This window comes from Cibotium barometz, chromosome 51 (assembly GCF_041138505.1).
Source record: "Cibotium barometz isolate CiBa-2024 chromosome 51, ASM4113850v1, whole genome shotgun sequence".
NCBI lineage: Eukaryota > Viridiplantae > Streptophyta > Polypodiopsida > Cyatheales > Cibotiaceae > Cibotium > Cibotium barometz.
The window spans coordinates 6,156,100-6,171,128 of NC_141096.1; positions in this window are offsets into that span (position 1 = coordinate 6,156,100).

Sequence of the window (15,029 nt, forward strand, 5' to 3'; positions counted from 1 at the left end):
GATTGGGTGATCGCCGATGAGAGGCGCACCTTGGATATCAGTAGGATAAGGGTTAGGGTCGGCCAGCCATGTATGGGCGCCCAAGTGTGAACAGCCAAGTCACCTATAAGAGTCAAATGTAAACCTAAAATCCTCATTCTCATGTGTTGTGAATACAAGAGTGCTCTTGCCTTATCTCCTTGGCTTCCTTCTCCTGTGTGTGTGTGTGTGTGTGTGTGTGAGAGAGAGAGAGAGAGATCGAGCACGATGTAGTGGCACGGCGGCGGAGAGGCGGTAGAGCGGCGACGGCGGCTCCTCCTTCACAGCTGCGACGCGGGAATCCTTCAAGGCGGTAGTTAAGCGGTGAGTGACACACCTTTTGCATTCTGTTTTGAGCTTGCCTTCCTGGTTGTATGCTTGCAGCCGTTCGTGGCTCGCATATACAGTGTCCGGCAAGTCCCCAGCTACGACCTGTGCGGCAAAAGCGCACATAAAGAAAACTCAAGCTTGACCAAGAGGCTAAAGAAAGACAAATCCGATAGCGACAACGATGAGAAGCTATTCTAGGATCCGCATAAGCTTTGTGGGAGAAGTTGAAGGAGACACAAACGAGCATATAGCACCTCTATGAACATCCATTCAATTGCATAGCCCTTATGGTAAAGTGCTTTACAACACATTGCTTGATTAATACGAGGGCTAGTCACAATCTAATTTCCTTCAATGTATGGAACCAATTTTGGGAAAACCCCAACTCGTAGATACCTCTTTAAAGATGAAGGGTATTCATGGTAGGAATACGAAGGATATTGGGCTACTACAAATGGAGACATATTGTGATGGCAACAAGCACCTTGTGGGAGACTTCCTGGTTATACCTGGCCAGAACATTACCTAAACCAGTAATACTTGGTCACACACAAATGAAGGCTGATTGACTGGTCATCAACAGGGCGTGTCTCTGTGGTGGGTGAAGCCACGACTGAACATTATACTCATAAATCCATGCCACCTCTCACTCTTGTTGAGAGAAACAACAAGGAGGAAGCTTCAACATCCACAAACTCTAAGAAAACCCACTCCACTTCAACATCCATTTTCAAGAAACTCTTGATTCTTTTACCTCCACATGGAAAACACCTCCATGTTAGAAGGAAAACACCTCCACTTTAGCATCCATTTTCAAGAAAATATTGATTCTTTTACATTCACATGGCAAACACCTCCATGTCAGAAGGACGAGTAGATATGATAGGCTAAAAACTGGCAACCCAAATCTACCTTGAAATGGGTTCCCAAGATTTCTCCATCTCTACCACCTCAACCGACCAAGTAAAGAAGGGCTCAACATAATAATTGGCACAAGAAATCCAAATTACAAGTTATCCCAAAATGGATACCCAAATTCTTATTGAAGGCTCAAGGCTACTATGAGGGTAACCATTGTATTTGGAAACCAAAACATAAATGTGTACCACTATTCTCACTACCATTACTTACAAATGCCCAAGTCTCCTAAGTGATGGACAAAAGAAAGGAAAGACTATTGTAAAGGAACTTTCACCACCACCAGCTCCACACAAGTCTAGATCCCAAAGAGAAACCCTATCACACAAGACATGGTGATTGATGGTAAAGCTTATACATCACAAAGTGTTACAAAACCATTGTAAGCTTCAACCCCATTGGTTTCCCCAGAGTGACCAACTATGCAAGTGAAAATTGCCTTGTCGAAGTGTCACTTCCATTGTTCATCTACTATAAGGGTTTAAAGGTCTCTACTAGACGACTAAACATGCTAGATCCGGATTGTGGGGCCCAAACTGGCATGTTTTGGCTTGTCTCCTCAGAGTTCTTGGTAAGGTGCCCTTCCATGGCTTCTGAGTCAGAGGACGAATCACTATTCGCCGCTATTCGTGGATCTTGGGTTGCACTTCCCTGGGTTCCAACTGAAGGCCAAGATGCCAACATGGAGGGATGGTGTGAGCCTGCGTAAACTGAAACGCTCTCTAGTGGCTCAGGCTGACGAGAACGTAGATGCATGTGACATGGGTACCCTACGGGCATTGGTAACTACCTTTGAAGTCCACACAAGTGGTTTCTTAGGTGTTTCGCACCCCGTTTTTACTTGTTTTTGTATTATTTTTAACTCGTTTCTAACCCCCTTACTTATGGTCGAACCTAAACTAGGGCGTGTGATAGCTCGAAACAAGCGTATTGTTTAAAGGGTCCTAGCGTGCTTTACAGCACCGTGTTCGCCTATCCAGAGCTCCTGTGGTCCTCAAAACAGTCTATTTCCTTGTGGTGGGGGAAAGGGTGAAGGCCTATTTGCTTGTGGAGGAAAGGGTGAAGGCTTTATCTCACATGCTCACTTTACTCCTTGGGGAGTGGGCTACATATAGAGCTCAACTTCCCATAAGCTCTCACTTGAAAGAAAGCTATGGAGGCTCACTCTCCTATATATATATACCGAGGTCGTGGGGGTTTTTCTTTTTTCTTTTCAAAAAAAAATTCTCCAAATAAAAAATCTTTCCTCTTCACACGTTTGGTTTTTTTCTTTAAAAAAAATTTAATCTTTCCTCTTCACACGTTTGGTTTTTTTCTTTAAAGAAAAAAAAAATATTTCCTCTTCACACGTAGGGTTTCTTTCTAGGGTTCAGACTTTGCCACGGTGCAGTTCGCACACAGCGTAGGCCTGGGGATTCAGAAATCCCCCCTCACACGTAGAAAACCAGAGATCAGAACGCACGCCCACACGTGGAGGAGAAAAATAACAAAAGAAATAGAAATGCAGAAGACAAATTGCAGAAACAGATTGCAGAACACGGAAACACCTCAACAACAAACACACAGTCGCCTTCCCTACAGTGTAAATTTCACTTCACGCAGCAGCCCGAGCTGTAAGCTGGAGCTTGGTGCAGGGCATCTCCCCGGCAGCAGCGGCACCAAAAATGTGCGCTTTTGCCGTACGAGTCGTAGCTGGGGACTTACCGAACACCGTATGCGAGCCACGAATGGCTGCAAGCATACAACCAGGAAAGCAAGCTCAAACAGAATGCAAAGATGTATCACTCACCACTAAAACCACCGCCGTGAAGGATTCGCGTCGCAGTGAAGAAGGAGCCGCAGTCGCCGCTCTACCGCCTCGCCGCCGTCGTGCTGCTACACAATGCTCGATCGCTCTCTCACTCTCTCTCTCTCTCTCTCTCTCACACAAGTAGGAGAAGGAAACCAAGAAGATAAGGCAAGAGCACTCTTGTATTCAACACATGAGAATGAGGGTTTTAGGGTTACATTTGACTCTTATAGGTGACTTGGCCGTTCACACATGGGTGCCGATCCTAACCCTTATCCTATTGATATTCAAGGTGCGCCTCTCATCGACGATCACCCAATCCCTTTATCCTTTGCATATGGTGCCGACAAGCCCGACCCATGACTCAGAATACTTAAACTAATTACATGACGTAAAACATAGTACGTCTCAATGTCTGTCATAGGTTAACAGTGGAGCAGGGGTGAGTATAGCAACTAAAACTATATGGGAAATGTGGGAAAAACCTGCAATTAGAAATACAAGGATGAGTTTGCAATTGGCAGACAGAAATCTAGAGAGTCCCATAGGATTGCTTGAGAACGTTATAGTCAAGTCATGCGGCATTGAGTACGGACATACCTTTGCTATTGTAGACTTTGGCAAGAACACAAATTACGAAGTGATCCTAGGAAGGCCATTCATGTGCCAATTCAAAATGATTCAAGACTGGGGTTACAATTACTTGTACCTCAGACATGAGAATATAACCACGAGGATGAATCTGAAAAACCATGCTTATCGAGATGTGACCCACTCTCCTGTGGATGAGTTTGATTTCGCTTCTTCAGAAGCATCGGGAGCAACTATGTCTGACGGAAGAGCTCATCTATGGATCTGTGGAGCATCTTGTCGAGACTTACAACATGGAAATGTTACCATAGACAGAAGTGTGACGGATGAGGCGTATATCCCTATACCTTTTCCTGAGAACTTGATAGATCCCTTAGAATGGAACCATGTTTTAGCTACCATAGACACTTGTGCATTGCCAAGGCAAACACAGTTCTGTGATCCAGGTGGGTATGACATTATTCCCGTAAGAATGCTAAGACCGATCTATGCAGAGGAACCTCAAGAAGCCCCTAGGAATGAAGCAAACAAATCATTATTGCTAGGAGATATGGTATCTGTAGAGGAAGTATCCCCTCTTGAGTATAGCTCAGCTGACGAAGGAGATGAGGATAGATGCTTAGAATCCTCTGATGGGAAGGATTCTGATGACGATGCCATAGTCCCTGAATCAGAGTTAGAAAAGATAAGATTGTTGTTAAAGGGCAGAGAGGTCTTGCTGAGTATTCCTAGTGACAAACCGAAACGTAAGTTTTGTAAGAGTCACCGGAAGTTTCGCAAACAGGAAGTCAAGGAAAAGAGACAACAACAACAAAAAGAAAGAGAAGATGTGGATAAAGAGGACTTTATTCCTCCTCCAACCTTTGTAGGGAAGAACGAGTACTTGTACTACTTGGGAGCTGATGATTGCATCAAAGACGAGATGAAATGGAGATACGGCTTTCAATTAGTGCAAAACTTTAAACGAGAAGGAGAGTGACAACCCAAAGAAGAAGAGGAAACGGAAACCGAAGCTAAAATCTAAGGCTTCAGTGCATTCAGTCAAGACTGAACAAAGCACCATGACGAGAGTGGAGCATAAAGCTCTAGTGCAAGAACGGAAGAGAATGCTACAAGCAGCATGGTCTTCCATGAGTGATGACTCAAAGGAATAAGGATACCACAAATATCCCCTCAAACTTCAAGAAATTCACCATACAAGATCGAAAAATAGTCTTGCAATAACCTATTCGACAGAAACCTGAGGAACCAGGAGTTTCCTATGATGGCCTTGAGGACGCCAATAAAATAGACCTGGCAAAACCAAGCGAAGAGCCACGTAACGTGTGGATTAACCCAAGCGGAGGAAGAATTGCTAGTCTCTCTACTCTGAGAGAGTATCGAGATATATTTGCTTGGAGTTACAAAGACCTTAAAGGGGTAGATCCAAAGATCTGCCAGCATACAATTCCCATGCGAGGAGATGCCAAGCCATCCAAGCAGCGTCCTTACACGTATAACGATAATTTTGCCAAAAAAATCAAAGAAGAGATTGACGAGCTGTTAGCGGGGCTGAATTTATTTATGAGATTGAACATACAGAATGGGTTTCACCGATTGTGGTAGTACCTAAGAAAAATGGAAAACTACGAGTATGTGTCAATCTAAAGAAAGTAAATGCTGCTACTGTCCGGGACCACTATCCGCTTCCACTCACTGATCATGTATTGGAGAGGGTAGCTGGTAAGAAGGCATACAGTTTTCTTGATGGATTTTCGGGCTACAACCAGGTATCTATTGATCCCAAGGATCAACACAAAACCGCATTTGCTACAGAATGGGGAGTGTTTGCATATAGAGTCATGCCTTTTGGTTTGATTAACGCTCCAGCCACCTTTCAGAGGTTGATGAGCCATGCGTTCAAAGAATACCTACGATTATTTCTTAAAATATTCATGGATGACTTGTGTGTGCATTCCATCGACAGAGAAGAACACATAGAGCATCTCAAAAAAATCTTTGAGAAATGCAAAGTGTATCGCATATGCCTTAACCCTGATAAATGCAAGTTTATGGTTAGGCAAGGGAAGATTCTAGGCCACATTGTGTTTAGGAATGGTATATCCACGGATGCGAAAAAGATAGCTGTTATTGTTGAGCTACCTAGACCTTACAATGCAAAAGGAGTACAAGTTTTCATGGGTCATTGCGGCTACTATCGTAGATTTATCTACATGTACGCTGAAATAGCACGGCCATTGTACACACTCCTTGTTGTATTTGAATGGACAGAGGATTGTGAAGAAGCCTTTGAAAAGCTAAAGAAAGCATTAGTGAGACGGCACCTATTCTCAGGTCGCCGGATTGGGATAATTTATTCCACGTACATATAGATGCTTCGGGTTTTGCAATTGACTGTATTTTAGCTCAACCAGGCAAGAACAAAATGGACTTTCCAGTCTCATATGCTAGCCGCCAGTTGAATAGTGCTGAAAAGAATTACACCACCACGGAAAGAGAAGGCTTAGCTATGATCTATGCTGTGAAGAAGTTTCGGCATTACCTTTTGGCCAACAAATTTACATTCTTCGTAGATCATCAAGCTTTGCTTTACCTTATGAACAAGCCATGTGCAACCGGAAGGATTGTACGCTGGTTTGTTATTCTACTTGAATTTGAATTTGAAGTAGCGGTTAAGAAGGGAAAAATGCATCAGCGGGCTGATCATCTTTCCAGGATAACTTCAGGAGAAGCACCCATTGGTGTAGATGATGATATTCCTGCCGCTACTCTATTCTTGGTTGAGACAGCACCAAGATGGGTAGAACCCATCATTCAAGTTTTAACGACAGGATTTGTTAACTCCATTAGTCCCACCAATGAAAAGATAATGACCTTAGAGCATTGTGCTCCTTATAAGCTTCTTTCTAGACGATTGTATAAATTGGGAAAAGATGGAATACTTCGTCTATGCCCTGACCCTGATCAATATGATGAGATTATCTCATATGTCCACGTGAGCTTAGGAGGCAGACATGTCTCTGGAAAGGATACGGTTAAAAGAGTTTTGTGGGAAGGATATTGGTGGCCAACACTTCATGCTGATATAGAAGAGTACGTACGGAATTGTAAAATTTGTCAACAAAGGAAACCCATTCCTCATGTGACTCTATTTTATATTTCAACAACACCCAATTGGAGTTCGTACATTGTGAAGTATTTGACACAGGGTCATACAGACGATAAGATGCCTAGGCATAGAAAGGGAGCCATAGAGGTAGAAGTAGCGAGTTTTCTGATTATTGAAGGCCAGCTGTACAAAAGGGGCAAAGATAGAAACCTACGGACTTGTGTTTGTGAGAGTGACTACCTTAGCGTATTGACTCATGCACATTCAGGAGTTGGGGGTGGACATTTCTGTGGAGAAACAACTGCCAAACTTATACTATGGTCAGGACTATGGTGGCCTACGCTTTTTCATGATGCAACAAAGTATGTCAAACGATGTGATCAATGTCACAAAGAGCCAAACCTCCTACCAAGTATGAGGACATGCCATTGAGACCAATTATGGGGGTTAGAGCTTTTGCCAAATGGGGAATTGATTTTATGGGACCGATTAAACCACCAGCACGCCATACACATGCTGAGTATATCATTGTAGCCACAGATTATCTTACAAAGTGGGTAGAAGCAAAAGCCACAGTAAAAAACGATGCTAGGACCACTGCAAAGTTTTTATACGAACATGTGTTTACACGCTACGGTTTACCTATTGAGATTGTGAGTGACCAAGGTGTGCATTTTATTAATGAAGTCATTACCTTTCTTTTGGAAGACTTTATGGTCATCCATAAGAGGTCAGCGCCTTATCACCTGCAAGCAAATGGTCAAGCTGAGAGCACAAACAAGACTCTTTGCACTGCGCTTACAAAGATTGTTGAGGGACATAGAACAGATTGGGAACAAAAACTTCACTCAGTTCTATGGGCTTACCGAATTGCTTACAAAACGTCCATAGGCACGACACCTTTCAATCTAGTTTTTGGATTGGACACTATCCTTCCGATAGAATTTATTGTACCTACACTTCGAGTTGCAAAACAACTTGAGTGGACGGATCATGAATTCTCTACATGGATCGATGAATTGGAGAGGCTAGATGAAGACAGGCTATTGGCAGTCATTGGCATGTATTCTGAAAAACGACGCCAAAAGTGTTGGCATGATACTCATGTGAAGAAAGGTCGCTTCAGGAGAGGTGATCTAGTGTTGCTTTACACATTGAAGAAACAAAAACGCAAGCTAAAAATACGAGGACTTGGTCCATTTGTGATCAACGAGCTTAGTGCGAGTGGTGCAGTAAGGTTGGAAACCTTAAACGGAGAGCCAATGACTAACTTCATCAATGGTAGCTGCTTGAAGCGCTGAAGAACCTCTAACAGATGATATGCTGATACGCATACATGCTATTCAGACACGTAAAAAAGCTCAAGCTTTGTTACAAAGTCAAGCAAAAGAAGAAGATCAGGCTAGAGTAGCACTAGCACGAGAGCGCCGCAAGGCAGCTATCATGGCCATCTACTTGAATGATGATGAAGACTTTGTAGATCCCTTTCATATTGAAGTAAGGATCCCTACTCAAAGAGCAATCTTTGCAGCGTCTGCACTTATAGATTCGGGAGCTGATTGCAATGTTTTGTCTTATGAAGCGTGGACATCATTAGGCTAACCATTGCTCTCACCAATGCATCATTGAACTTCCAGAGTTTCTCTGGTGATGAAACCCCAGCCCTAGGCAAGTGCTGTATTAATATGTCCATTCAGGATCAATCTATGCACATGACTTTTTATGTTGCTAACAAGAGCCAAGCAGTGGTGGATGTTGTTTTAGGCAGATCATGGATTAGAACCACCAGATGCGGTATGGACTGGAACTCACGACAATACACCTTGTTGGTAAATTCTACTCACCTTACAGGATCAAGTGCTTCGGCACTCCCATCTTTTCAAAAGGTGGAAACCATCACTACTGTGATGGTTTCCCATCTTTTCAAAAGGTGGAAACCATCACTACTGTGATAGAGACAACCTCAAAGATCCAATGACTTAGGTGAATAATGACAATGACAATACTCAAGGATGGCATGTGCCAACATATCTCTTATATGCACAAGGCTACGAAAGGGGGGAAGCACTTAGAATTCAAATCTGGTTACCTAAAGCAGCTCGCAAGCCAAGACCCAATGCTGCCAAGGAATATCCAAGGAATACAAAGCTAAAGAGGAGGTTCACCACAAAACCAACAGTTCCACCTCCAACAAGACCACTCAACAATGGTGGATCCCAAAGAAGGTTCTGCAAGCATAAGGCTACTACGAGGGTGCTACTACCTTGTGGCTACCAAAGAAGAATGCAGGGACTACTGCAACAAAACATAATTATGTTCCTGAATCTACTCAAGAATAAAAGCAGTCAATACCACCTCACTTACAGAAACCAAATCAATACTAGAAACCATGCCTTACCAAGCGTGAAAGAGTCCAGGTGGAAACACAAGCTGATCGGACATCATCAGAAGGTCTCGAATAGGAAGGGATACTCCAAACTGACATGGGAAGAAAAAGGCAAGTGGGTACCTTTACTCACTTCTATCTCAGAGGCAACACATCAGAAGGAGGATATTGCAACCGAATCAAGTTCAAAGTCTATTCCTCAAAACATAAGCAATGTCAAAGTTTGTCTTACAAAGCCGACAACTTTCAATCAGGCTCCTACACAAGTAGACTCCTTGACTATCAAGGAAAGAGCGTTCTTTCTACAACTCCAACTATTTGGAATGTCGTCGGTATTCTACTCTTTCCCTAATCAAATTACATTACCGGCCCCATAAGTCTACAGGCATAGGTGTTAGAGTTGGGCACTCTGAAGACCCAAGAAAATTTTGAAAGCCTAATGGGATGGCAAGAACACAGCTGCCATATGGTTGCCAAAGCTCAGAAGTGTTCAAACATCTCCATTCACACCTCCTCCTATTTGTCCCAATGCATTTCCTATGCCTATCGCTAAAATCTCACCTCCGACTAAACTTCAATCTCTTGCACGTACTCTGAAATGGGTACCAAAAAGAGTCCAACAAAAAGGAACCTGTGCCATACGTCAACACCCCACAAACAATTTGCATAATGTTACATCCAAAAGCAAACTCATTCTTAAAAGAGCTATCATGCTACAAAAGCTACTTTTTGGCAATTCATCTATCGAATCTATTAGCTCTATTTCCATCATGCCTGTACATACTAGCATTCTTCGTTCAACTTGCATTAAAATAAAAATAAAAAATAAAAAATCTGAACACTTACTTATGTGTTGTGTAGAATAACCAAATGGAGACTTGGCTGGACACATGCAGTCCATCTTTGGACCTAGATAGCACTCACCCTGACCATCAAGGGGGCTACAGCATTGCACCTTTTTAGACGCACTCCCGATATTTTTATGCCCCAGTGGGTGAGGATTGCTGTGGAAGACAATTTGTGGAGTTATACTACCAGCAACATCATCCGTTTCCACACTGCCCCGACTGTGCTCGTATGGTATTGGGGAATGCTTCCCATATATGTTGGCAGTGTCACACATATTTCCGTCACTATGGCACTGGTATGATGCAGCAGATCATGGGGGTCACACCTCAATGACATAATCTCTAGGCAATTATGATGCCGCAACGTGGACCCAACCAACAAAGATTCCCGGAAGAGAAAAGAGCTCAAACATGGCGTGAGGACACCCTTTGTTTTGCTAACCCCTCCCATTTTGCAGTTTCTTCTTCCCCATGAATCTACATGTCAGTTTTGGCTCAATGTGAGTGAGTCTTTAGAACGGTTTCAAAACCATAGGTGCCTCTTTAGCCTTCCTACTGTGCCCATACCATATGTTAGTGAAGATGCACTTCTTCCCTTGCCATCTTCTTACGTTCTGGGTTATCTTTACATCCTGAAGCTATTGATGTCCACCCACCTGAGAATGCAGACATACATCCACCCCCAGTGCAAGACTAGCACTTGTACTCTCTTAATAAGAACTAGAAGCCAGGGCACTTTTTCCCATTGGGTTTTTCCCCTCGGCCAAATCCGGTGTTTAGCACCAATGTTTCTTAATTTTTTGTCTTTTTAATTTTCTTTCTCTTTAGTTTGTTTTGTCGGAATAAAACAGATACAAGCACCAAACTACATCTTCCGCTCAAGTACCGCAACTGACAGTCATACAAATCAAGTGCAAACAATTCTTCACCAACCAGCGCTTTAACAGAAACAGGTGAACTCATGCCAATCTCTAATGTTTTCTGTATTTTTCTTGTTGCTTGATTGTTTATAAATTTCACTTTACTAAGCATGGCAATATGCATCTCCTTTGGTCTAGAGTAGGGATAGCATTCTAGTGGCTTTAGACTTGATAGTGTAAGTTTGACCGTAATTGTTTTTACTCATTTAGCAATACAAAGTAATTAGTGTTTTGTGCTAAAGGTAGAGTTCCAGACCTAGGACAAAGAGACTAAATAAATCATAGGACCGTCAGTGGATATCTTGCCCTTACTAGGACATTTGCTTAGGGATAATCTAATAAACATTCCATAACAAAAATTGGCATGACAAAAATAAAAGAAAAGTGTATATGTTTGTGCCCTATTGCCTTGTTATTCATGGTAGGCGAGGGAGGTCTATACCTTTCCCAAACCAATGCCTTGTGTAGTAAGGAATAGCCATACCGCGGGTACGCAAACATACTCTTGAAGAGAGCCCTGTCCAAAAAAAAAAAAGGACCGAAAGGCACCAAGAGAAATGCTTTGTCTAATCCAGGATGGTCGCCGTTGTGGTTAAAATATTAAACCAAAACACTAAGCAATATCAAGAGTCTGCCACTACATAATTATGTTAGATTTATTAATGTTGAACCGACATCTTTGACTTAGCATAGGCTCAGTATACTACTTGATAGTCTCTCGATTAACTGTTGTCTTTTGCCTTCTAGGAAAAGAACAATACATTTGGCATAAAACATTCTTTACTTTAGTTAGCTGCAGGTAGTAATTATTAAGGCTTGAACTAACCTATTCAATCTCTACACTGCTTCAATGTTTCCTTCCTCTAGCTAATTGGACGTTTATTGCCATGTCTTATTCAGTAAAATTGCTTGTTTTGTTATTGTCTGTCAGTACTTTTGCTTTCAAAAAAAAAAAAAGAACACACAAACCACCTATCATTTTGCTTGCAGGTACACACTGGAGATGCTACTCTTCCTTGGCATCTACGCGCTCGAGGACGTGCGCAAAATAGGAAGGGAGGGAATGTTGCGTGATGAGTGGTGATCAATGCAAGGATGCAACACAAAGATGGAAGGAGGAAAACAAAAGACTTGACATTCTTATTTAGGGCTCTTGTAGAGAGTTCCAAGTTGTAGGTGAGTGTGGGAGTGGGCTTGAGAATAATCCCACATGGGAAGTTTTGAGAGTTTTATGAGTTTTAGTATAAATAGTGGCTCATTTGAGAGCTCACACACACATTGGGTTGAACTCATGCTTGAGCTCTCTTGAGACTAGCTCTCCCTCTTGTTCATAGAGGTGCAAGCTCTTCTCTCTCCCCATCTACACTATTGTATGAGCAATGCTCTTCTAATTCAATGCAATGAGATGATGTATTTCTCTCTTCTCATCTCTATTCTCTAGTGTGCATGCTTCTTTGTTTATGCTTGTGGGTTCTCTATAAGGCTTTGTGTGCTAGTGGATTCAAGCTTAAGCTTCTCCATAGCTTGTAGCTTATCCATGGGCAAGGCATTGCTTGAGTAGTGAATGAGAATGCATGTTTATTTCAAGTTCCATTAAGCTTCAAGGTTTGTGTGCATGCTAGGGAAGTAGATGCTTGAGAATGAAGTGTGCTTTCAGCTTGTGTGCTTATGAGTGAGCTTGTGTGTGCATTAGCTTAGCTTTCTTGTAGACGTTCCTAGGTATGATTCGAATGCATGAAACATATGCAAAGCTGTGGTCTATAGGAATTTGTTTTTGAGGTTTACTAAGAGTGTTCCTATAGTGTGTATTTAAGGACTTTACTCTGTCGTTCCTCCTAACTCCCTTTTCCTTGACACTTTATGCCTATCCCACATATAGGTGACTCGACTAAACTTTTATGCTTGTCTCTCTAGCACAAGCGACTCAACTTGTGAAATAGTAACTGGCATTCATGTGTATAAGTGAGGTGAACATTTTTAAGGAATTATGCTTGGGCATGTTTTATCCTTTTGCAACCCAACTTGACTCTTATGCCTTAGACTCATTTTGGTTGTTGGCAACTTGACCTTCAGACTCTTATGCTATTGGTGTGACTTGACGTAGTGTCCTTCCTTTTTTTTTATTTCTTGTTGCTATGCGTTAAGAAATGGTGTCTTTAGCTTTGTTACTCGATTCAAGGGGGTTTGTATCATCTTAGTGAGCTTGGCTTCTACCTAGGTTAAGAGTGAGATTTTGATGGTTCTTAGGCTTCCTTGTGATGAGACAGTCTTGACATTGTGCTCATCACCAAAGGATTCAATGGGTAGGGATGTTGGGATTTCATGTAGATTTGAAGAAGAGGGTAGTCCTTGGATTTTCTTTTTTAAAGCTTCTCCTGCTGTTTAATAGTCCATATGTGCTCTATCTTAGCTTTCCCTTTATATTGGTTCTTGGGCATCTACACTTATGTTTGTGTGATTTATTGATGAATGGTCCTTAAGCATGATGATTTTGTCAACCTTTCTTTCCTTGCTCTCTAGGAGGGTTGCATCTTTAGGCAGAATGCATCTTTGGCACCTAGACCTAGCTTCTTTCTTGGTAGTATATTTGGGCTATTTTTAGTGACCTTTGTGTGGTCACACATCCTTGTGTGGTGGGATCATTATTTAGCTTTTGGCTTAGGTATCCACACCATCTTGTCATCAACTTTTGTTGGCATTTTGGGGATACTCTCCTTTAGAATACACACCTATTTGGGATTTTGTTCTTAGGCTTCAGCTTGTGAGCACATAAGTGGGCTTCTTTGGTGTCTTTGTACCCACACTTGCTTCATTTGCTTCTTTGGGACTCTATGAGAAATTGAGGAAGCAAGATTGGAAGTATTCATTTTTGCTATCCTCCTTTAGTTTCTCTTGTGGTGCCTCCTTGGTTTTTGAGGAAGCTTTTCCTCCTTTGATTAGGCTTTTGACTCCTTGACTATTGGTTTTAAGGGATGTGGTGGGGGTTGATTGGATGAGACCTCGAGTTTATAAATGATTGCACTTATTGGCTTGATGGGACCTACTGTAATGTCATAGTAACATTTGGAACATTGCATTGCATTGCATGTCTGGCCGTGATTGAGTAAACCTATTGGCTGCATTGCATTGCATTCCTAGCAGTGATTGAGTAAACCTCTTGGCTGTAGAATAGTCTTGGCTGCATAACAGTAATTAAGTGCCTAAGAATTGAAAAAAGCAAGCTAGGTGGTTGCAAGTTGTATGCCTTGGAAAAATGTGTAGTAGTGCCATTACTTTGCAAGAGTATTGTAGCTAAGTGAATGCCCACACTAAGGTAAGAGCGAACAGTGAAAGCTCAAGGGCACAACAGGCAAGATTACATTTTATTAATCAAGGGTAGCGAATCCCCCTAGAAGAATAATATTGGTTAATTGACACTATGGCCTCAAGGTCTAGCCCACACCCCAAAGGGAAAAAGAAGGTCCCAGAATCAAGCTTAGAGCCATACTGGTGATCACACATCTCACGGAAGAAAAAGAGAGGTATATTATCACGTAGCTCGTAGAGCGGTGTACATGGGAGCTCGACTAGTTGCCTAAATGTTGGAGTGCATGTGGTTAGGAAGTGCAACTAGGGTCTAGGGGTGAGGGCATCCAAGTCGTAGAGCTTGGGAAATCGTGCATGCTTATTGGGCGAGCAGGCCCCTATAAGTGCCCGGGAGTGTGGAGTTATCCACACTCCCCTCTATGGTTGGGTGGTGACTAGAGCTCGAAGCGCTCTCAGCTATGTTGGCATCTACGTGGATGTGACATTGGTATCAGAGCGGTGCTTTAATCTGTCATCCCTCTCTCTTGCTTCTTTGCGTGTGACTGGGCTTTGAAAGAGATAAGGCTTATCTTAAATTTTTTATGGTTATTATAGTAGCTCAGCTCACACGAGAGAGAGAGAAAGAAAGAAAGAAAGAAAGATTTTATTAACGTCTTCCAAAAGACCGAACTCGGCCTATGAGACAAATCGGAGTACATGTATGGGGTACCGAGAGAGAGAGAGAGAGAGAGAGAGAGAGAGAGAGAGAAATCAAGCATTTCAGTTTAGCAATCCCAAATGCTTAACTGTGTGTATGCTGAGAATTCAAGCAATG